This window comes from Pseudorasbora parva, chromosome 14 (assembly GCF_024679245.1).
Source record: "Pseudorasbora parva isolate DD20220531a chromosome 14, ASM2467924v1, whole genome shotgun sequence".
Taxonomy (NCBI): domain Eukaryota; kingdom Metazoa; phylum Chordata; class Actinopteri; order Cypriniformes; family Gobionidae; genus Pseudorasbora; species Pseudorasbora parva.
The window spans coordinates 13,904,741-13,929,661 of NC_090185.1; the positions used below are offsets into that span (position 1 = coordinate 13,904,741).

Below are 24,921 nucleotides of genomic sequence, written 5' to 3' on the forward strand. Positions count from 1 at the left end.
ATATCATTGGAAAGCTGAGACCTTGGCGAACAAAACGTATATCTCCGATTTCATTTCCGGTATGCAAATTTTTCCGCCATTTTGAATTTTGTCAAAAACCTACTTTTGCGAACTAGTCCCTGGTTTTTTGACATATCAGAACCAAACCAGTGCCAAAATGTTCTCTCTAGACTGAGTATCAATAATTATCAAAAAAAAGTTGAAATTTTGACTCATGAACGAAAAGGGGCGTGGAAATGTACATTTAAGGCGGAGCCTATTTTACTAAAGAGGCTATAACTCCAGCAAGAAATGAGATATCTTCACCAAACTTGGTACACATGTTTATGGGCTCAGTTTTTGGTCACGATAAAAAAATCGCGACGATTGGCCACTTGGTGGCGCTATAACATGGAAAAAACACAAAAAAGGCTATAACCACGCGACCGCTAGTCTGATTGACTTGAAAATTGGTAAGCAGTGTCTTGGCCCAAGGTACCATGTCTGTCTATGAGAACATTGGCGTATCTAAAAAAACATGGCCGCCATCGGCCAATGAAATTTGAGCACCTATTAGACAGGGTTAACGGAGGTCGACCAGAACGAAACTCAGTAGGCATGTTTGACTCATGGTCCTAGAGGTCTGTAAGAATTTTGAAAGAAATCGGCCACTAGTTGGCGCTAACGAGTTTTATGGCTCTGCAATCACGTGGTGTTGCACACATCGGCAAAATATGCATATCATATGATAGATCTCCTCATGTTGAACAACTTTGCCTCTAGAACCATTTCGGTCAATCAAATTGTTAAATAAATATTTGCAATAATGTTAAAAACCTACTTTTGCAAACTAGTCCCTGGTTTTTTGCGCAATCAGAACCAAACCAGTCTAGGACAATTCTCTGGACTCTCTAGATCAATAATTATCAAAAAAAAGTTGATTTCTTGCATTTGGATGGCTATAACAGAGCCATTTAGAAAAGAGGCGTGGCAAAATACACTCAAAAGCCTATAAATCCTAAGAGGAAACTCAAAACTTCACGAAAATTGTTGGGTATATGTGGCATAACATGTTGAAGACACATGCAATGTTTTATGGAGATCGGAGTATAGGGGGCGCTATAAGTGTTAAAAGGCTTTGAAAACCATGTATTCCCTATGGTGAATTGCCTGTAAATGGTATTTTCCATCTCTGTAATCAGGTGGGGTTAAAACAGCCACATAATATGCATATATTATGATAGATCTTCTCATACTGAACAACTTTGCCTCTAAACTAGTCCTAGGTTTTTTGCCTGATCGGAACCAAACCACAGCAGTATGATTCTCTGCACTCTCCTGATCAATTCATATTTAGACTTTATAAAGTCACTATTATAATATTTAAAATCACATTTTGTCAGTTTATCACTTCATTTCACCTGATATCTCTCAAATTCATTCAGTGCTTAAAAACCTTTCATGCAAAAGGCGTCAAATGCTTAAAGACCTTAAATGGCTTGAACCCCGCTAAATGCTGCTCGCAGCTTTAATTATTATTATTATTCTCCGGTAAAACGCATCGTGCAGCCAAAACCGTAAGGGCTGGAGCGTTGAAACTTTGTCAGATGGTAGTCCTCACTGTGGGAAGACCCTCAGGAGGTATGACCCCGATTGGCCAATAGGTGGCGCTACAGCAACCAAAAGCGTGAAAAGGCTCATAACTCCTAAACCGTTTGGTCCACACTCAAGTGTCTTATATCATTGGAAAGCTGAGTCCTTGGCAAACAAAACGTATATCTCCGATTTCATTTCCGGTAGGGAAATTTTTCCACCATTTTGAATTTTGTTGAAAACCTACTTTTGCAAACTAGTCCCTGGTTTTTTGACCGATTAGAACCAAACCAGTGCCAAAATGTTTTCTGTAGTCTGAATATCAATATTCATTGAAAAAAAGTTGAAATTTCGATTCACGGATGAATAGGGGCGTGGAAATGTACATTTAGGGCGGAGCCTATTTTACTTAAAAGGCTATAACTCAAGAACAAAATGAGATATCTTCACCAAACTTGGTACACATGTGTATGGGCTCAATCTGAGGTCACGATAACAAAATCGCGACGATTGGCCACTTGGTGGCGCTATAATGTGAAAAAAACATGAAAATAGCTATAACCACACTACCGCTAGTCCGATTGACCTGAAAATTGGTATGCAGTGTCTTGGTCCAAGGCCCCATGTATTTATATGAGGACATTGGAGTATCTCAAAAAACATGGCCGCCATCGGCCAATGAAGTTTGAGCACCTATTAGACGGGGTTAATGGAGGTCGATCGGAACAAAACTCAGTGGGCATGTTTGACTCATGGTCCTAGAGGACTGTAAGAATTTTGAAAGAAATCGGCCACTAGTTGGCGCTAACGAGTTTTATGGTGCTGTAATCACGTGGTGTTGCACACATTGGCAAAATATGCATATCATTTGATAGATATCCTCATGCTGAACAACTTTGCCTCTAGAACCATTGCTGTCAATCAAATCATTAATTAAATATTTGCAATTATGTTAAAAACCTACTTTTGCAAACTAGTCCCTGTTTTTTTGCCCGACCGGAACCAAACCAGTCTAGGTCAATTCTCTAGACTCTCTAGATAAATATTCATTGAAAAAAAGTTGAACTTTTGCATTTGGATGGCTATAACAGGGCCAGTTAGAAAAGAGGCGTGGCAAAATACACTCAAAAGCCTATAAATCCTAAGGGAAAACTCAAAACTTCACGAAAATTGTTGGGTATATGTGGCATAACATGGTGAGGAAGCATGCAAGGTTTTAAAGCGATTGGACTATAGGTGGCGCTATAACTGTTAAAAAGCTTTAAAAACCATGCATTTCCTATGGCAAATTGCCTATATTGGCTGTAAATGGTATTTTCCATCTCTGTAATCAGGTGGGGTTAAAACAGCCACTTAATATACATAAATTATGATAGAACTCCTCATACTGAACAACTTTGCCTCAAGAACCGATACTGTCAATCAAATTGTTATTTACATATTCACAATTATGTTAAAAACCTCGTTTTGCGAACAAGTCCTAGGTTTTTTGCCTGATCTGAAACAAACCACTGCAGTATGATTCTCTGGACTCTCCTGATCAATAGTTATCAAAACATGTTGAACATTACACTTTGGGTAGCTATAACAGGGTCATTTAGAGAATAGGTGTGGTAAAACATGCTCAAAAGCCTATTAATCCTGAACGAAAACTAGGTGGGCACATGCAGAATATGACTCTAAAGAAGCATGCACATTCACGTGAAAAATCTTAGCACAACGTTATAATGGCCCTCATTTATCAAAAGTGCGTACACCAAATTTCCAGCGTACACCTTGCGTACACCCAAAACCACGGTGACTTTGAGATTTATCAGTATGGACGTTGGCGTACGGCACGCTCAAATCCTACGCCAGCTCAGGAGGCGGTGTACTCACGTTTGAGTTAGTGCGAAAATGCTCAGAAAAACTATTCCCAACACCACAAAACGCACTGGCAAGATATGCTATATGATCCATTGTTAAAAACCACAACAACAACATTCAGTGTTTATTTTTGTGCAACATGAACGTCAATGTTTAATTTGTGTGACTTTACCAAAGCTTTTGATTTGTAGGCATATGTATTCCTCCAGTCGCGAGCCTGTGCGCTTTATCTGACGGTTCAGGCCCGCCTGGCCCGGCAGCTGCGCATGGACTGGGACTAAAATAATTCAGACTGACAAAATAATAAAAATGACCTTCTTCTTTTAAATAATAATAAAATCAATAAAAGCGACATTCTTCTTCTAAATAACAAGCGTCATTAAGAATAATAATCATAATAATAAGAAGAAGAATCTTACAAATTGTTATGTAATTATTAATGTGAATGAATCTTACTCCACATCACATCATCATCACTATTGTACACCCCAATACATGTGCCGTGATACGAAATTAAATGCTAATTGTTTCAAAACATGTGCTGTAAAATAATGCATTGTGATGGTAATTTATCATCCAAACAGCTTTAAACTGCTGGAGTGCGCTTCTCAACCTCCACACTATTAAGAATAGGCTACTCGTAATTTGGGTCCATATTTTGTTTTTGTAGGTGCCTTTAATTCCACTCTTTAAACTCCCAAATAAAACAATTTCGGGTTGTTTTTTTTTCACTTCCCTGGTGATGGTCTCGATGGCACGCGTCTCAATCATCTCAATAGTTCAGTAGTCAGGGCACTGATCAGGGAGTCAGCCCATTGACTTATGTCCTAATCCATGCCCTGACTAGTGGACTAGTGAGATGATTGAGTGCGCCCGATCTCCACGTCGGAGAAGTTTCGCTTCTTTGCCGTCTTCTGTTTGTCCATGGCGTAAAATGAAGGCGTGGGGGAGGCGTAGACTTGAATATATAGGGGCGTGTTATTCTAATGACGATCGTTTTCAGCCGCCACATTTATTAAGGGCAAGTATTGCGTTCACCTGGATTGCAGAGGTGCGCACAGCTTCATAAATCAGGAGGTGAGAGGAGTGTAAACATAATCTAACGCCAACATATACACCAGTTTCTACGCAAGATTGATAAATGAGGGCCATTGTGTTTAGATGCAATAATTAAACGAGATCTATATCAATAAATTAACTATTTAATTGGTTTCCAGACATCTTAATACAAAATTTTCTGCAATTGTTATTGTACATATTGTACATCTGATATAAAATTGTATCAGCAATGCAACACCCCTTAATACGCCATATAGTGCATATCATATGCACGCCAAGGCTCATTTTAATGTATGAGCGCACCTCATACCTTAAAATGAGCTTTTGCATGCAGTTTTTCGCATGCATATGATACGCCATTTATGTCCCACCCACTTTTTAAAACAAAGTTACGCAACTGAGCTGTACATAAATTTATTGGATGAAAATGTCATTTGAAACATCTGTGTATTTGAGAACTATTGCATTTATTTAACTTCAGCTGTGAAAAAGTTTGCAAACACAGCGCAAGCGTCACCATGGGAAGCAGAAAGTGTCCGACTTCACGTCTCCGTTTGCAGCTCCTCCCCGCCTGCACTCGGCTACTCTCGCCGATCGCATGCATCCAGCCGCAGCCGATGTCCAACACACCTTCTGCTATCCGAGAGTATCATGCGATGATGCGCTCGTGGCGACGGCAGTCTCTACTTTACGCTTTAGAACGTCTTATAGGAATCGGTCACGGACACTACGTCCATATTTTTTTTTACAGTCTATGGTTGCCACAGGTTAAATGTATAGGCTAGAATCATGGTAAATCATGGTAAATCAAACTGGATCATGGAAAATCATGGTAAAATATGGTGAATCACGGTAAAGTATGGTAAATATAAAAAAATGTTGAATATTATGGCAAATCAGGCTAGAACATGGTAAATCAAGGTAAACTATGGTGAATCATGGTAAATCACACTAGAACATGATAAATCATGGTAAGCTATGAGAGTAAATGGCATTTGAACAATAATAATTTGGGGTCGTCTCTGATGTTGTGCTGTGAAAGGGTAATATGGAAAATGTGTCATAAAAACAAATACAGGGAATCAAACCAAGTCACAGAAAACAAAAATTTATAATTTTAATGACAGAATAATACAAAATTTCTTCAAAAACAATGCATATGTAAATAAGAAAAATGAAATGGTAAGAGAAAATGCATCATTTTACACATTCATTTTCAATTAGTTGCATTTTAAAGTATATCTCTGTGGTAATCAAATATTAAATGAAAATCCATAATTGTGAAATATTAAGATTTGAAAAGACAAATCTAAAACACTAAAATGTAAAATACTACATATCAAAATTTAAAAATGTTAAATAATAACCAAAAAAGCATAAATTAAATAATAATATTATTTAAATATTTGAAAAATATCCAATAGTTGTAAATAAATATCCATTCATTCATTCATTCATTCATTCATTCATTCATTCATTCATTCATTCATTCATTCATTCATTCAATCAATCATTCATTCAATCATTTCAATTCTTTTCACATACAAAGTCAAAAAGTCTTCATGTTAATATATGTTCAAAACAATATTGCATATCAAATATGAATAATTTTGAAGTTTGAAATAAATTGTCAAATTACTAAAAATATTATAAAAATAAACCATTCAATTATTCCTTTTTAAATTAATTCAAACATTTTGGAAGCAAAAATAACATTCAATAAAAAGTATAGTTGTTAAATAGTACATTTAAAGAGGCAATAAACAGTAAAAGAGAACTTCACATAAAATATGAAATTAAAGAAAATAAAAATTAATTTATAAAAAACTCAAAATATCAACAACAAAAAATAAAACATTCATCCATTCCTTTTAAATGCATTAAAGAAAAAGTACATTTTAAAGGAAAAATGACATTCAACAAAAAGTATAATTGTGAAGTAGTGTATACCTACATAAATAGCAATAAAAAAAACATAAAAACAAACAAGAACTTGGGCAAGTGGTGACAGGGAAAGTCAAACTGAACATGATAAAAAGTAAACAGAATACTATTGTGACTTTACCTCCAATCACACACCACCAAAAATGTTGTGTTCGTGCTGCAAAATTTTCAACGGCGGCAACAAAGGTTGGCAATGAGCAGACAAAGATCAATGATCTGGCAAAATGAAGACCGTGGAGATGATGTAGGAAGAAGTCAGACAGGATGTGATGAAGGCAAGAAGCAACAGGGGACTTATAGGATATTCATGATGATGGACCCCAACAGAACTGATGGAGGTAAGGGGTGAGTGGAAACAGGAGCCAGGCTGACATAGCAGTAGTTGTGAACAGTGCAGATCCATGCAGAGATGATGATGAAGGAAACTTAGAGTGGACTATACTCAGGTGTAGCACATTTGGAGCTGGGCAGTATCAGCAGTCATGAAGATTATTTGGGACTGTTCTGAAGCAGTGGCAACAAAGACATCTAATGACTGGGCTGAACCAGCAGAGATGAAGACGCCCTATAATTTGACTGAACCAGTGGAGACTCGTTGTAGATTGTAAATATTTTACCATGGCATAATCCAGCTCAATAATTCATTGGGTGCACAGCTCATAGGTCAATTTTCAGAGATGATAGTGTGGTCAGGGCTTCATCTGACATGCTGGACAACACTACTAAAATTCCATTGATGACACAAGATTGGCCTCTGTCAAACACAAAAACTGGATATAAGCATTTCAGAATCTTAAACACATTGTAATGTAAAATTACTAAATTATGTTGAGAGCCATGAACAAAAACGGTTAGCTGCAATGAGCTCAAACTCACAAAAATGAACAGTGGAAGAAATTACCTTATACTATGATGATTCTGAATTGCTGCTGAACTGATCCACACAGATGCATTTGATACCAGAAACAGGAATCCATGATTTGCCTTGAGTCAACAGTCCACAATGGTGATGGTGGTTTGATGATCTGGACATTGTTGTCTGCAGTCAAACGCTTTCCTTGAATTGCATACAATGGAATCTTCAGCTGGATTTGGAGTTGAATATTATCCTAACAATGAAGATGATCTGGTCATCAAAGCAGCATCAGATATATCATGTACCTACAAGGAGGATGTGATTAGGATTTTTTATTTTATTTTTTTGTTTTACAGTTTACAACTTATACAAGTAAATTATTTACTTATAAAACATTGTGCTTAATGTTCCAAACATAAAAATTGTCTTACCTTTTTATCAATACTTGAAGTATTGGAATATGATGAGAATGAAGCAGCAAAGATAAAAACTTCATTTGTTAAAGTTCATCTTTGTCTTTCCTTTCTTTTTTATATATCGTCCCATTTATTGTTTTGCTGTATAACATTTTTTTTGCACCACATTTTGAAGTACTTTACTATACATTTGCCAACAGTGAGATGCAGGTGTCCATAAGAATAAAGGGGAAAATTAGATTACATTTTGAACAATAATATACATCAAAGAAATAAATAAAAAGAATGAATGAATGAATGAATGAATGCATTTAAAAAAATAAAAGAATAAAAAAAAAATGTTTGTGTGTTAAGGCCATTGATTTAATATATATATATATATATATAAGACATTAATATTAAAATAATAAAATATTATCAATTCCTCATTATAATAAATATAGGAATAGGAAAAAATAGGAATATGGAAATATGGCCTTAACACCCACTAATAATCCCAATGACTAATGCTGCCTTCACGTGCTATCGGAAATATCCTATTTCAGACTTCTTAAGTCATTATTATGAGTTTGACATTTTCATGTGTTTTTTTTTTTTTATACAGAATTGTTTTATTTTTGATATCATCTATAGTTATTCTTTCCTGTTTCTTTCAGACACCTTATTGATTAACATTCTGTAGTTGAAGATTTTTAGTAAATATTGTTACATTTCCCCCCCCAAAAAAATGTATTTACCGATAGCACATGAAGGCAGCATGAATTCCCACAGAGGCCGTCCAGTGTTACTCATCCACCTCTGTACCCCCCCCCCCCCTTCTAGATGGACGTTGCATTATAACAGCCACTTCAGCACAACACAGTCATGATAGCTGAAGTATGTGGGCATGATATCAATCTTTATTTTACTGTCAATATCTTTAATGTAAACATGGTCTATTAATGTGCCATTTTCAGTTGTTGAATTTTCAACTATTTGTGTGAAGCCAAAATGCTGCATGACATCATGAATAGTTGATTTATTGAAAATGTTTTCGTTGAAATCTCCTAGAATTATTTTTCCTCCTGAAAAGCAGTTTATTTGATGAATTAAGTTAATCAAGTTATCTCTGAATAATCCTATGTTATATGATGATGGTCTGTATACAAGTGCCACAGTTGTATTTAAGTCTTGTATATTGCACATTAGACATTCAATGTTAATACATGGTAAATCAACTAAAGCAGCTTTTACATTCTCTCTGTGATATATACCAACACCACCATGATTTTCCTCTTTTAGTTTAGCAAAAACATCTTCACTTGTGTCATATGCAACACTTCGTTGTTTGTCATGGAAATGGTATTCAGAAAGACTGATATCATTCTCAGAATTGTTTGCTTTTAGCCACGTCTCTGTTACACAAATCATATCTGCTTGACGATATCTGTTATCTTGCCGAATATCTAAAATATGCGGAATGAGCCCTTGGACATTGTGTAACATCATTTGAAATTTTACATTTTCTGTAGTTTCACATGGAACAATGAATGGAGGCATTCTCTGTAGAACTTCCTCAATGTTGTCTTTTGCATAAATAGCTTTTTCTTTGAAATCTTCTATTATGAGTCCATCAAGAGAAGTCACTCGACTTAATGCTACATATGCTTGTCCTGGAGCAAATATCTTTTTCAATGAAACAACAGCTTTGTTCACTGTCAGACCTTGCACTTTGTGAACTGTGGAAGCCCATGCTAATTTCAAAGGAAATTGTCTTCTGACACCACCACTGCTTGTCACTTTCTCTTCTTCAGGCTCAATTGGTGTGCTTTTCTCCAGTCCAGGTTTCAAACATGGATTTTTACCTCTAGCTTCTTTACCAGCTCGTTCATCGTCAAATTCAATGTATATTTTTGATGGAAATATTTCATCATTTTCATAACAGAACTCTTTAAGTGTTCCAAAAATTCCATTCACCAAACCATCTGATACGTTGATATTTTTCAGTAGCATTACTCGAGCATCGATTGCTAATTCAAGGGATTTTTCCAAAGAACTGTTGTGAACTCTGAGATGAAACCCATCCTTTTTTTCCATTCGGCCAGTTTTAGCATTTCTCTCAAAATCTTCAGCATTAACAGTAACCGTGTCAGAGCATATTTTGTGCACCATTTTTAGGTTATGTTCATCAACTTCACTATTAGTTGCATAAATATGGATATCTGTACTCTCATCACCATCACCTGTTTCTAATGTTTTTAGCATAGTAATATCCTCTTCAAGCATTACTTCATCTTTTTTACGTTGCCTTAAACGATTTAATAGTTCTCCAAATTGTTTGTCCTTCTGGCGCATAATCTCTGTAAGTTCAACCAAACTGAAGTTACTTTCCCAAAGATTCACACTGTTCATTGGTTCAGTGTATAGTGGTTTTCCTTTCACAGGAGACAGCTGATAAAAATCTCCAACTGCTATGACAGAGACCTTTCCGAATGCAGAGTAATCACCTGTTTGTTTGATCTGTCTTAATCTTCCATGAATGTATCCTAGAAGTTTATGATCAACCATTGAAATTTCATCGATTATTAATATTTGCAGTTTTCCAAGTTTGGCTCTCAAAGAATTAATTTTTTCATCTCCAAGTGGTTGATATGGCAGAGAAGCATTTATTCCGATGCAAAGACTGGAATGTACAGTAGACCCGTTAATCTGGTACGCGGACACACCGGTAGGAGCAGTTAGTAGCACATGTGTCTCATCTGGGTTGTCTGTTAACTTTGAAAGTATGCGAGAGGTTTCATAATAGATGGCTTTAATCAGTACTGACTTTCCAACACCTCCTGGACCAGATATAAATACATGGAATGGATCTGGGTTTTCACCTTGTACTTTTGCTAAACACCATTGCCGCACTTTGTAAAAGATTTGTGATTGCTTCTCATTCAAAGATCGCAGTAAACCCATGGCATCTTGCTTTGTCATCGCTGATGGATTATTTTCCATCTTTGAAATACCTTTATTTGGTAATAGATCAGGTATGATATCATCACCTTCTTCTATTTCTATTTGATCTTTCTTACTCTCCAGACATTCAAGACGCTCAAGTTCGGCTTCTGGACATATTTGCGCCCAAGCATCTTCCATTGGTCCATGTTGTTCTAAATCATCTTGAGCTCTTTGTATTGTGTCTGCTTCTTTTTCAAATTTTCCCATGTTAGTGTCCACTATCATTTTAACTGACTCAAGCTGATCATTAGATATTGTGACAAATCCAGTCTCATAAAAATCCTTATGTGTGGGGAAATTTGTTGGTTTCAATTGATCTCGCACATAATGAGGCAAAAATAATTCTAAAATACTTTGGTGATAATTTTCTGGATTTTTAGTGGGTGAAAAACGAGCATATCGCACAATGGCAGAGTCTGTACGAGTTCTTTTTCTCACAAACCCCATATCATGTTCCAGTCTTACTCTGTCTGGACATTTTTCAGAAGCAGTCAAAACTCTGTAGTCTGATGCAAAGGTTGCTAAACACATTCCACTGAATTCATTTGTATGTGGACGAGCTCTGTATCTGTCTGAGATGCTTTTCATCCATATGCCATTACCGTCATCTTCTCCACATTCAGCTTTTTTATGTATGGTGTTTAAGGGTAAACTCATTCTTATTTGATTAGTACCAGTTGGAATGAACACCACTTTCCTTGATCCTTGTTTTAGTTTCATGTTAGTTAATCGATACACACTCTCTTGAGCTGAGACCTCCCGATTATGTAAAAACACACTTCCTAGTTTTCTTAAAGCCTGTTTAGCATCCATATTACCTTGATTGTGTACTTCTTTTTGAGCGTTAGCAAGCAGCAATCCCATTTCTCTCTCAGCTTTGGAAATATATGAAATTATATAAACTATACAAGAGTAAGCATCAACAACAAACTGTATGTCCATGTTTGCATTCCAGCATCGTAAAAGATCTGGGTTATATTGATTCACCCATACATCATTTGGCTTTCTCTTCAACACAACACTTGTTTTCTTCGTCATTTTATTGTAAGCCATTTCAAATGTTTCTTGATTTATACCAATAGATGCAAACATAACATCAACTGAGTCAAAGACAACATCACTATTCAACAAACATTCTCTCACTCTTTTCATTATAGTTTCAGCTAACTCTTTTGATATTTCTTGGCAGTTGTTTTTGCATTTAGTTTCATTTGTTTCATCTGTTTTTTTTCCATCTTTATCACTCTTGCTGCTTCTTGTAATGAATGTATTTTTGCTTGGTGGACGTGGAAAGTTAAATCTACACACAGTTCCTTTCTTTTTACATGTTTTTGAATGTCTTTTGCTGTGTTGTTGGACAGTGCTCACAATTTCATGCATTCCTTCCTCCTGTTCAGGTGGCATTTCACAAGTGACATAGCGATCAACAAATGCTGCAACTTCATCATCATCATCTCTGTCCACTTGAGGTGCATTCTCAACCCAAAAGAGACAATGTGTGTGAGGTGATCCACGTTGCTGAAATTCAATTCGATAGAAATAATCAATTATTTTTCCAATTGGCTGTGCTGGTGACATAATGACATCTCTCAGAAAGCAATGAAATCGATGATCAAACATTCTGGCAGCAGTTACAGGATTGCGTTTAAGCATTCCACATCTATCAGACCAGTCTAGTTCATCAATAGGAGTTTGACAGCCCTCTTGTTTAACAATAGATTGCATTAACTCTGGCCATCGCAGGTCTGCAGATGAAAATGAGCAAAACCATGTTGGGATTCCTAATTGTCTCACCATTGCAAACAAATCTTTTTGAACACTTTGCCAAAAAACAGGACTTCCTCTAACTGGCTTCAAGAATTTATAGCCCTGATCAAAATTTAAAATCTTTTGCAATGACTCTTTGTTTGTCAGCATTTCTGCAGTGATTTTTGTTTTGTTGCATGTGTCATGGCCTTTCCGCAAAGCAATAGATACATTTGAGATAACTTGATTAAGCTCAGACAAATATTGTCCATAAAAGATGTAATCTAGGTTTTGAGCAAACCGTCCATCTGCATTTAGGATTCTATTATTTAAGTATCTTGACAGTGTTAATTTTTCAGGTCGTTGATCATGAAATGTTCCTGTTCCTTTTGGAAAGAGAACTGGAAAACATTTGGCTTCATTAGTTTCATCCATTAACATTCTCACTGGATTATTGCCCTCTGCTGGCGCAAGTGACATAATGCCATCAAAGTGTTGATCTAAAACCTCTTGTGCAATGTCCACTGGCTGTAAACATGAATCCATAAATAAACCATGTTGCTGTCGATCATGAAGTGTTTCATCAGTGATTTCTTCATCCTCATTCTCAATATTTTGCTCTTTTTCGACACACGTATCCTGACATCCATCCAAATCATGTTCAGTGTTTTCAGTTGTATCATTAACCTGTTCTTCTGTTTTACTCAGAGGATTAATCCAAGTTTCATTAAACTCTACATCTTTGTACCATTTATTATTTTCTTTTAAGTATTCCAAAGCAGTTTTGACATGATCAGTGTGCACAAATTTAAATTCATAATGTCCTTTGTACGTTAATTTCCTCTTAAGTTTTACTCGTATCATCAAATCATCATTTTCTGATCTTGGTAACACATTTACCACATCTGTCACATTAGATGGAACACATGTTATGGGGCCATGTACGCCATTTTGTCCGCCGCGTGGCAACGCGAGCATCTTCATGAATGGGATATTCTTTGCTATTAGATGTTGTTCAAGAGAGTTTAAACAGCTCAATTCAACAGGAATTGGATCCAGAGCAAGATTATTTGCTATACTTTCAGCAGGCATTTTACCTTCACTAATCTTTCTATCACATGTGTGACAAATCCACAGAGATTCAGCTGGAGTATTTTTATAAATACAGTCTTCACTGCAGTCTTTATTACAGTTATGCAAATAATTATGCGTTATACACTTGTTTGCAATATAGCCAGCATGGACCGATTTTTGTAGATATTTATTTATTTTACAGTGTTTAACCTGCATTTTAAAGCAGAAACGATGACAAACTGAACACACATAGTCAGGACCTGTAGATATTTTTTCTTTAAATTTTTCAATCACACAGTCAATCTCTTTCCTTTTGATCTCTGCCTCAATCCGAGTTACAGCAGTTCTCATTTTAATAGTATTGCCAAAACTTATATCATCTTTATATTTCTGTTTGTTATAATCTATCAGCATGTTTTTGTGTACTTCATTTTCACTGTATTTGTCAACACTGTACTTTTTCACTGATTCCCTGTGTGAGATATTGTTTCTGTATTTATCTATGCTATATTTTTTTACTTTTTCTCGATGCTGTTCATTTTTATTGTACTTTTCAGTGCTGGATGTCATTAATTTCTCTTTGTAAGTTTCATCATCATGATATCTTTTGTTTACGTAGATTTTTTTCCTCTGTTTTAAGTCATGATTACTGTTATATAGCATTCTCTTTCTATAGAGTGTATGTGGGTCAGACTTTGCATTTAATGAGTCATGAAACGTTGAAGCTTCAAATAATGATTTACAAATGGAAGCACAGCTATGATCTTTTGTCTTTACACATACAACAACTTCATAATGGCAGCTATTAACATGTTTCAAGTAAATCCCCTTCCGTTGACAGCTATGTCTATTAGATAACACATTTGAGGCTGAATATTTAAGCCATTTCTCTTCACTGAATGTAAATATGTCTACACCAATTAACTCACTGGCTGCTTGTATTTCCAGCTCTGTTGCCCACGTTCCGACATATTTCATTCTTGAACTGTCAATGTAGTTTGCAACAGAATTGTGTCCTTGTCTGAGATACTGACTGTACTTTCCTTCATTCTGGAGTATGTGTGTTACAACAGCACGTCTCAGCTTTCTATGTTCTCGTTCACTTCCACTTACAGCATAAGCTACCGATCTGAAAAAGCAGTTACCATCAGCCACAATATCTTTAGTTTCACAAGGTTCAGCCATTACAACAATCTCATTTGGATGATTCTGTTCTTTTACAACATGTACAATGTTCAGCTTCAAGCAAATACTTTTTTGTTGCTGTACTGTTAATGGATTAAATTCAAAAGAAACACTTCCAGTTTGAGAAATAAATTCAATCTCATCTGCATTTTCATTGCTTAAGCAGGTTGAAAACATTTCAATTTTATTTATTTCATCTGTACTTTTGAAATCAGTCAAAGAAACACTGCCACTGTGTGAAATAAAGGCATCAGCTGCATTTTCATTGCTTGGACATTCACAAGACTTTCCTGTGTTCTCTTTTGTTTCATTCGTAAGTATTTGATCTGTACTGATAAAATCAGTCAAAGAGTGACTGCAACTTGCCATTTCTGATTTTATACCTTTAATCACTCTTTCTTCAGTATTTTCCTCCACCACTAGATGGCACACCATTCGATCTTGCTGACTGTGTTTCTCAATCACATTTGCCTCAACCCCCGTTACTTCAAATGGATGATTATATGCTTTCAAGGATGCACCAAGTCTCATGAAATGAATGACTAAAGAGTCTATGGTGGGAAGGAAAACCACTACACTCTTACCATGAGCTGAAACTGTTCCATCACAGAGTCGTGAATGTGGATCAATCACTGCATACCACAAACCTTGTCTGACAGCTGCACATATGTTTTGCCTAATGTTTACCAAACACGCATCAAACCTCTGGAATGCTTGATTTAATGCTTCATCAAGAGACATGGCAACACCTTGCAGACCTTCTTCATATTGATTAATACCAAACAAGCCAGTATATGCAACAGAAGAATAGTTTATTGAAAAACTACAATTATTCAGTGTGTGTGTGTCAGGGAGCTCAGAAACTGCAATATAGCCGTTCACAGGATCTTTGATTTTGGCAGCGTCTCTCATGGCACTGTACAGGTCATCTCCAAGCATCAGAATATCATTCAGATCACTCGAGGTCCATCGCAACACATTTTTCACCTTACACATCAAGATTGCAGTTAAACTGTTTGAAGCACATTGCTTGCCACTATTGTAGCCAAAACATTTAGCTGCCTGGTGGAAAGAGCCTCTGATATAAGATTTCTGTGGACACAAATCAGAAACAGCATTCATTGTCATATTAGCATATTGCTTACAGTTTGGTTCAGAGTTTGGTTCAGAGTTTGGTTCAGAGTTTGGTTCAGAGTTTGGTTCAGAGTTTGGTTCAGAGTTTGGTTCAGAGTTTGGTTCAGAGTTTGGTTCAGAGTTTGGTTCAGAGTTTGGATCAGAGTTTGGATCAGAGTTTGGTTCAGAGTTTGGCCCGTTGTGATGCACACAACGTTCAGTTATTTCTGCCATTTTTTTAAGAGGTGGCAGAGCCTCTTCAGGATCAGCAGCCAGCCGGTCCGCCATCCTCTTCCTCGCCAACTGAGAGCGCCGGGCTTGCTTTGTGCGAGGCATCTGTACACACACAAAAACAAAATAAGATCAATTAACTTAGACATTTCTGTATTTTAGTTAATAAACAAAATACTAAAAAAACATCAATGTGTTAAACCACATTAAAACAAAGCAATGATAATATACAGTCCACTCTGTTTACTTTGTTTTTTGCAGATACAATGATTATATGCAAAGATTAAATAAATATACTAATTTGATTGTTAAATGTTTCAATGTTAAAACTATATGATAACTGTATAATTGTTAACTATTTAGGTGACACCCCAACGAACCATTATACCAAACAGGACAGAATTAATTCTGTACACAAAGACAATACAAAGTCTGTACACAAAGACAGTGCAAAGACAATAACATTAAAAAACTTGTTTTTTATGCTTTAAAATAAACATTGTATTATAGAGAACATAATGGAAGTGCACTTTAAAACCAAATATAGACACCAATGCATCCTGTTCCGAATAACCCAAAATAACTGTTTGCTTGTAAATACTTCTCAAACCAACTAGAATGCACAACCCTGTTTTATGTGGTTGTTATACTGACATCTAGAGATAAAACTATGGTATTTTATTTTATAACAACAAAGACTGTGTTTCCTCTCTTTATTAGGATTTCAAATACATTTTCCTAATTTAATTTTCTTTCATTAACAATACACTATGCCACATCCTTCCCAAAATGGCATTGCAAACAAACGGGCCAATTGAATGCTAAGAAAACATAACTAGTGAATATATCTATGATATATATTACAAAATATAAGTTACAAAGCAAAAATAGTTTTAATCTGATGTATATAAAGATAATAAAGAACACCAGTCTTGATAGATAAGAGGAAAGGTTCTGCAGGGTAGGGTTGGGCATCGAGAACCGGTTCTAACTTGGAACCGTTTAAAAAATAAAGGTTCCATTGGAATCGTTTAGAAAATTTGTTTTCGGTTCCGATCATCGGTTCCAAACGCGCAAGTTTTGGTTTCCATGGCCACCCGATTTCCGGTGCTTGCGCGTCCACTTGTTCTTTAGCCATGGAAGCCCGGTAAGCGGCTCTGAAGTGTGGATTTATTTCACTTTTAAAAAACCTGGGTCGGCACAGTGCAACTAGTGTTGTCAAAAATATCGATACTGAAATATCTGAAAAGATACGATAGCCTGCTCAGCCTACAGTATCGATCCCAGCTGCTCTCCTCTCCTCTCCTCTCCTCTCTGACCAACAGCGAGTTGATGCGCAGCCGCATATTCTCATTCAGCCAATTAACCTCTGAACACGACGGACGCGCGTTCTGCTGGACTTTTCCTTACGACAGCGTGTTAGTGTTAGTGTGTGTGATCGGTTTGAATTTCGCACGGGTTTGCACATAATTCTACGAATCCCCACAGATTTCGCGCTCACATCTGAAGCGCACACACATACCAAAATAATGCCCCCTCAAGTGCAAATATTTGCTTCTTTTTCCAGCTTATTATTAGTCAAATACAATCAACCAAATTCTAAGTGCACATTTTGAAGACTATTAATGTAAACAGTCATAAACAATTCAGGAAGAAATGAAGAATGAGTAACAGGAGCAGTGTTCAGGATCCATGATTGTGGCAGTTCTTAAAGGGGCAGCAGTCATTTGTTATTCAAAGTCAAACTACAAAAAGACAAACGATCACACTGCTCTTGACTGATCAACGTGTGTAACTTTAATGGTTTTATATGAAACTATTACATTTTTTGCAAAAAACATTATCCAATGTTATTTTAAATTTAATTAGCCACTTTGCGTTTTTTAATTCAGTTTCTTACCTGAATGTTAGACCTACATGAAAAAATAAAGCAGTCTATTTCATTTATATATTTTATTCTATTTTATTTATTTGTGCTATTTTTTGTAATATGTTTATTTGTTCTTATTTAATTACCATATTCAATTTACCATTCGAAATCAAGCTTCCTTGTGCTGTGTGTAAGCTATTGCAACACAATTACCCCGTTGTAAAAAATACATTGAGTTAACAAATATTTGTGAGATAATTTTAATAGTAATTGATCAATGTTTATATATGAGAAAAAGCTTAAAAACTTTATCATATAAAGTGATCTCTTCAGAAGAACTTTTTGATTGCCTACTTTCAAAAAAACAGCGTTTTTCCTTCCTTGGTATTGAAAATAGCATTGAATATCGATGTGACATGTTTTGACTCCACCCCTCAAAGAATCGGAATCGAGAATCGAAAAGAACCGGAATCGAAAGTAAGAATCGGAATCAGAATCGTTCAAATCAAAACGATGCCCAACCCTACTGCAGGGACACATTCAGCTTTACTGACATGTCTTTATCCTGTAAAAAAAATGTCTTACATTTATATGCAATTACACACTATTATTTTTTAGTTACTATTCTCATAATACAACAATTACATGTTGACTGTTAAACCTATATTTAACTAGTGCCAGTTCAGTGATATTTAAAGTTTAAAGCAGACAACCATTCATGCAAAATAAAATAAAAACTTGAGTGAATTTGTAACATTTACATCAGTGATTTAACTAAAATAAATATTTTGTGCTGAGGAACTCATATCACATGAAACAGAACACGGAAAACGCCTGTGCACTTACAAGGCAAGCCATGTAAAAGGTGTAATAGCAGCTGCATTAGCAATAAGCTAGAAATAATTGTTCATGTTTTGAGAGCCAGTAGGAGTTAACATTAAATAACATGGTCTCTTACGCACAGAAGCTAATGTCACGTCACTATGCTTATTGGCACATCTAGTCTTCATTGGCATGTGTCAAAGACATTATTATGAATCATTGACACTACATCTGACTGACCCTGGGTCACAAAACATATCACATGTTGTGACTCCTCCAATAGTGACTAACAGATTAATTGAGCAGCTATACCAATGTAAGTGTTACACACAATCCTAAATAAATTGCCTCAATATATGTAAATATAATAAAGTTTTGTAATAACATGCATTAAAATCAATATTTTTCAAACATGTTATTTATGTCCATGTATTTGATTGGCACTGGATCTTTTGTAAAACAAATGCTACTTTATGTTGTCTCTCACAAAGTCACAAACTGCCCATTTTAAGAAAAACAAAATAAATCTATCATGAGTCACTGTGAATAACGCATTAACAGTAAACACTTCCATTACAATAAATCTTTATTTTGATGCTGACCAGACACATGCCAAAATGTGTCAGTATAAATAACTTCTGGTATAAAACTGACCAGCACAAGACTAATTTGTCATAACATTTTATCAAATTCTGTATAATAATATTGTACACATTAAATCACTGTTGTAATAAATCATGAGCTTGACCACATACAGCTAATTGTTATGCAAATAGTACATGACAATCCATTGGCACATCACATTTTTTAATGACGCATTGCACTATCCACTGGGACATGCCAGATATCCTGTGTCACTAAAACTGACATGTCTCTATGTTGTGGCACCTCCAGTAGTAGCACCTGCATTTGTCAGCCTGAGTATAATGTATATTATGTAGGGCTGTGTATTGCCAAGACTCTGCCGATACAATACGTATCACGATACAGGGGTTACGATACAATATAGTGCAATATATTGCGATATTGTAAGAGAGGCAATATATTGCGATATTTCTTTTTTGTGTGTTTTTGTTTTTTATAATTTAAAAGAATAAAGAACACAACCATAAGCCTAAAACACGAGACAAAGTATTTTATTTAATTAATACAGTATAATTTATAACACTAATCATATGCAATGTGCAATCTAAGTTAAGGGAAATGTAAAGTGACTGCAGGATTCTTTATGTGTATATGTTTTAAAGGTTCACAGTATAGCAGTGGCAATTTAACAACAGAAAGTGCAGTCCATTTCATGACTGAATGACTGTTTGTTTTATATTTAACACAGTAGCCCCGATCACACAGAACGCGTTTTTGCAGCGAGAGGCACCTTTTTTGAATGGATTTCGTTTGGCAGAGAGCGTTATGCGCGCTGGGCGCCTCGCGTTTTTGAAGGAGCGCTCCGAGCGCATGAAGTTGAAAAAAAGTCAACTCTGAGCGAAAAAGCGTGCAACATCATCGCGCTTATGTTCTGTTGTCCAATCGAATGAATGAAGCGGCGGGCCTTCCGTTGTGTTGACCGTTACATTGATTTGACTGACAGTACAGGTGATTTGGGGGTTGCCTAGAAACATTAAAGCGCACTGCTCATTTTTGAATGAGAATACACCGACCAAAAAAGGGAGTGCAGTGCGCCTCACGTTTTCGAACCTGAAAAAAGCGTTCTGTGTGATCGGACCCTAAAGCTGTTTTCTATAAAGCAGTCTATTGTATAAAGTGCTATTTCAAGAACTGAGCTGCAGAGCTGGTCATCATATCCACATCGCTATTATCTTTCGTTCTCCTGCCACCGCTGTCAGTTTTGGTGCGTATTTATTTTGTTACTGAGAGGACAAAATAAAACAAAATATCGAAGCGCTTCTCAGCAGCGCGGGTGACGTCAGGATGGTAAGCGAGCTCTCTGTTTCAATGTGTTTCCCGAGTATTAGATTATAACTTGGCCTATTTTGCAAACAAAATGATTCTTGTTGATTTCCTTAGTGGCTTCTTTTTAGCTGAAGCCAACATGAGTCCACACTTCAGCTCTGTGTACTGCAGGAGCGGAATAATGCTATCGTCTTCAGAGCTGGGTTTGCTAATGTAAACACTGGTGATGCGCGCACTTTTACCTTGCGCTTCTCCGGCTCCGCGTCAGATATAGGTTCTGAGATAACACTGCCATCTAGCGGTTGGGTGTTATACAGTCTGTGGTTTAAACCGAACACAAAGCCACGAATCTTGGATGTAAATAAATAAATAAATATATAAATATCGATACAGAGTTTTTGAGAATCAATACAGTATCGCCAAACATAATATCGCGATATTCACGTGTATCGATATTTTCTTACACCCCTAATATTATGTAATATTTCCACATAGTTAATTTATACAACACATGTATTTATTGAATATTAAAGCTATGAGGAAGGTCCTGTGTAACAAACATTTGCTGAATTTTTAAAATGCACTGAACACTTTTTTGCACTTGCACTACTATAAATAAATAAATACTTTTCAAATACACACACACACATATATAATTTATTTTGTATTGAAAGGCATTAAACTATTAAAGCCAGAGATGAGAATATTGTGCTGGCCAGTTTTAAACTTACTTAAACCTACACCAATGACATGTGTCCATAGAGTATTATGCAAAAAAAAAAATGCTAAAGGTTTACAATTAAAAGACGCAAATGTTAAAGCATTAGCCTATACCTAGCCTTTACCCAGCACCCTTGGTTCATACATGGAGCACACAAAGAACAGCCATAACATGTGACACTCCAGGAAGTCCCTGACATAAACAATGCTAACAGAGATTGCTGTACTATGCAGATAAAGACGTTTTGGAGACAATAAACATGATTACAATGATATATCAATTACCTGAGTTCTTCCAGCCATTTCAAATATTTACATAATATTAGATTACATTTGTAATAACCTCCTACTATCATGCTTTCCATCTATCAGCCTATGATATTTTAATCTTTATCTATTGGCCTCACACAATGAGCAACATCTCAACACTAAATTAAATGCCTCTCTCAAATACAAGCTGGTGTAGTTCAGCAATTTGGGAAAATAAAAGCTCAGGCTATTATTTGAAGTTTTACAATATACACAATTGACTATATTATCACTATATATGATGAAAAAAGTAACACTTTACCTCAAATCAGGTTTCAGTCTTCAAAATCTGTAAAATAACAGTACATTTTTTTAAATATAAAACCTAAAAGCAATTACATTACAACAATATTAAGTAGGGCTCAACATTAACGCTTGTCCGGGACAAGTGGGTTTTTTGAAGGGACAAGTGAAAGAGAATTTTACTTGCCCGACGGACAACGGACAAGAGCCTAACTAAAACAAAAATATAACTAGCGAATCACCAAAGTGCAAGAATGATTGTACATTCATTTAGTATAAGTGGCGATCGATAGTGGATAATAATATAAAATGAACTGACGATAACAAGGTCACGCTGTGGACCATCGTGCAGTGCAGCCTCTCGAGGAGAAATCACAACACTTAAGCGTTTAAGCTATTTTCCTGAATACCATCACAACTGAAAATGACACGGATTTCATATGACAGTTCCATAAACAATTAACATTCACAAATTTCAGATGAAATTTGAGTATTTTTGTTTTATTTCAGCAGCGAAAATCGTTCACAGCAGAACCGTCTCATAGCAAGAAGTGTGTTACTTATCGATTCAGCGTTTGAATGAATCGTTTAAATGAACGACTCAATGACTCACTCATTAAGGCTGCCACCTACTGGAGGTTTACTTTCATGTTTAAACTGGTTTAAACATACCTTTCCAACTCTCTCCAGCAGCTGAAATGTGTTAACTGTAGCCATAACAACTCTTAACGGCCACCAGGACTAATACGGTATTATACAAGTTATTTACTTGTTGTAAAGTCTAATAATCATGTCAGGAAAAAAATATTCTTCTGCAGGCGCAGTTGAAGTAAAAACTGCATCGGTCAATTATACGCTGTAAAGATGAGAGGGTGTAGTCAGGCTGTCATTACTCCAACATTCTCTTCAAAACTTCCTATGAAATAAATAGTTTACCCCTCAGAAAAATTTACTTGTCAACATTAGGGTGAGCACGGCGCGCTGTCACATCATGCAAGGATGCACACTCAAAAGTAATTGGGTCAGGTCGTTTACATGGTGAAAATAATAACGAGTATGGAAAAGATTCAAGCTGTGCTGCTTTTGCTGGTTATGTATTGCTTTACTAAAGTACTACCTCGCGAGCAGGGCCATTTTGAGGGGTAAATATTTACCCAGAACTTCATTTAGACCCTGGTTCCTGCCTTAGAAACACACCGAGAACCAGCCCAAAGTCCCTGGGTAAAGTTCCTGCGTGGAAACGCGGCTATTGAGACAGCCGTTCCTGTCACTTTAAGAGTTTACCATGCCTGCAGCACTGAACACAGCGCGCAAAGTCTGGCGCTTTAACGTGTTGAGATCACGTTACAAAAACATTTTCCGTGACCGCTCTTTAATCTGTAACATCATACAAGACAACACGATCTTCTCACAATTAAAAGGCTTAAAATAACTTATCTGAGCTTTGGATGTGTCCACAAAAAAAAAAAAAAAAAAACAGTTCGCGAGCTATCTAACTTAGTACGTTACTTGTATTGTTTAACTTACTCTGTCTCACATTTGGAATCGATTTTCGTCTCCCAACCCTACTATTAAACTAATAAGAACAACAATGTTCTACAATAGTAAATAACTTATTAATTGTTGTAATCAAAATGTTGGCCAGGTGAAAAAGATTAATTTAGCACTGTAACAAAACGGTGCCTTTAAACAATTCGTAACAAAGTACAACCAGAAAACAAACAAAAACGAACTTACACTAAACATTTTTTTTTAAACTTGATATAGATTAATACACAGATGACTAAGATTAAACTCGCAGAAAACACACCGTATGTCTTACCTTTTCAAGAAGCAGACTAAAAGGACTTCCTGTCCGGTCAAACCGGAAACACAATACAACACGCACCCTCTAGTGGATGTAATCATACATCATATATCATTCTATATGATGTCTATGGATGTAATTATATAAAAAAAAACGTTATAAAACCTAAAAATTTGGATTAAATTTTGTTGTCAGTTAATTCATTTCAAACATGTCTATTAATTAATTATTTAATATGACCGTTAGTCTTTATCCTTTTCATAAGACCTTTTAATTTAAAATCCTTATTAATAATTAAAAAAAAAATTGCCATAGAATTTAATATGACATGTGGCCAACAAAAACATATTACCTTAATATTACACTTATACAATTTCTTGTGTGCGCGTCTGTAGCCTATGCAATATGAAACTAAAATTGCGTCATCAGATGCACTAACCTGTGACTCGGTGTGAGAAAAGGCAGAATCCCATCACACTATAAACACAATAAACTCCCAAAGTTATCCTTCCCAGCCAGATCCAATTATATCTTTAAATTACTATTTATATTGGCTGTGCTTGTGACGATGGCAGTTTTTTTTAACTATCACAGTGGTATGAATCAACTACCAGCTGTGGCAGGTGTCGGTGAATGGAGTGTTTATGGGGAAAAAATTAAATAATAAATGGCTCAAACATCAATTTCATAACAAATAGGCCTATGCTATTTATTTGACAAATTTCGTATAAAAAAATATTAAACTACTAAAATATTTTAATTATATGGCGAGACTGCGTATAGTTTTCTTTCACATTACTCTGCCAAAGTACCACATAGGGCTGGGTGATATGGAGCAAAAAATATATCTCGATATATTTTGCTATATCTCGATATACGATATATATCTCGATATCTTTACAGGAAAAATAACCCCCTGAAAACTACAGCAAAAACAAATATGCCAAATACCACAAATTCTTTTCTTTTTTTATTGAAGTGCAAAGAGGTAGTCAGTTCATGTAGGAACAAAGTGCTTTTGCGACATTTAAAAAAAAAAAAAACTCCCTGATTACATAAATAATAATAATTTAACTTTAAAAGAAAATAAATAATATTGCCTTCTTTTCATTTATTTCATGCTTTCAAAAGATGAATCAAAGACTCCCTTTTTTACACTTAACAGTAAAACAGTAAGCATTTTGCAGAAAGA

General features: G+C 35.7%; 1 protein-coding gene and 1 long non-coding RNA gene across 2 annotated transcripts in view; one reads left to right on the top strand and one right to left on the bottom strand.

Moving 5' to 3' along the window:
* Window positions 1-24,921, top strand: part of LOC137039737 (uncharacterized) — a 284,691-nt gene that overhangs the window by 105,838 nt on the left and 153,932 nt on the right. The window lies entirely within an intron of this gene.
* Window positions 15,556-23,752, bottom strand: LOC137040139 (uncharacterized). Its single transcript, XR_010897861.1, has 3 exons — window positions 23,733-23,752; window positions 21,942-21,968; window positions 15,556-16,152 (listed from the first exon to the last, which is right to left on the bottom strand). It is a non-coding gene; the product is annotated as an uncharacterized lncRNA (long non-coding RNA).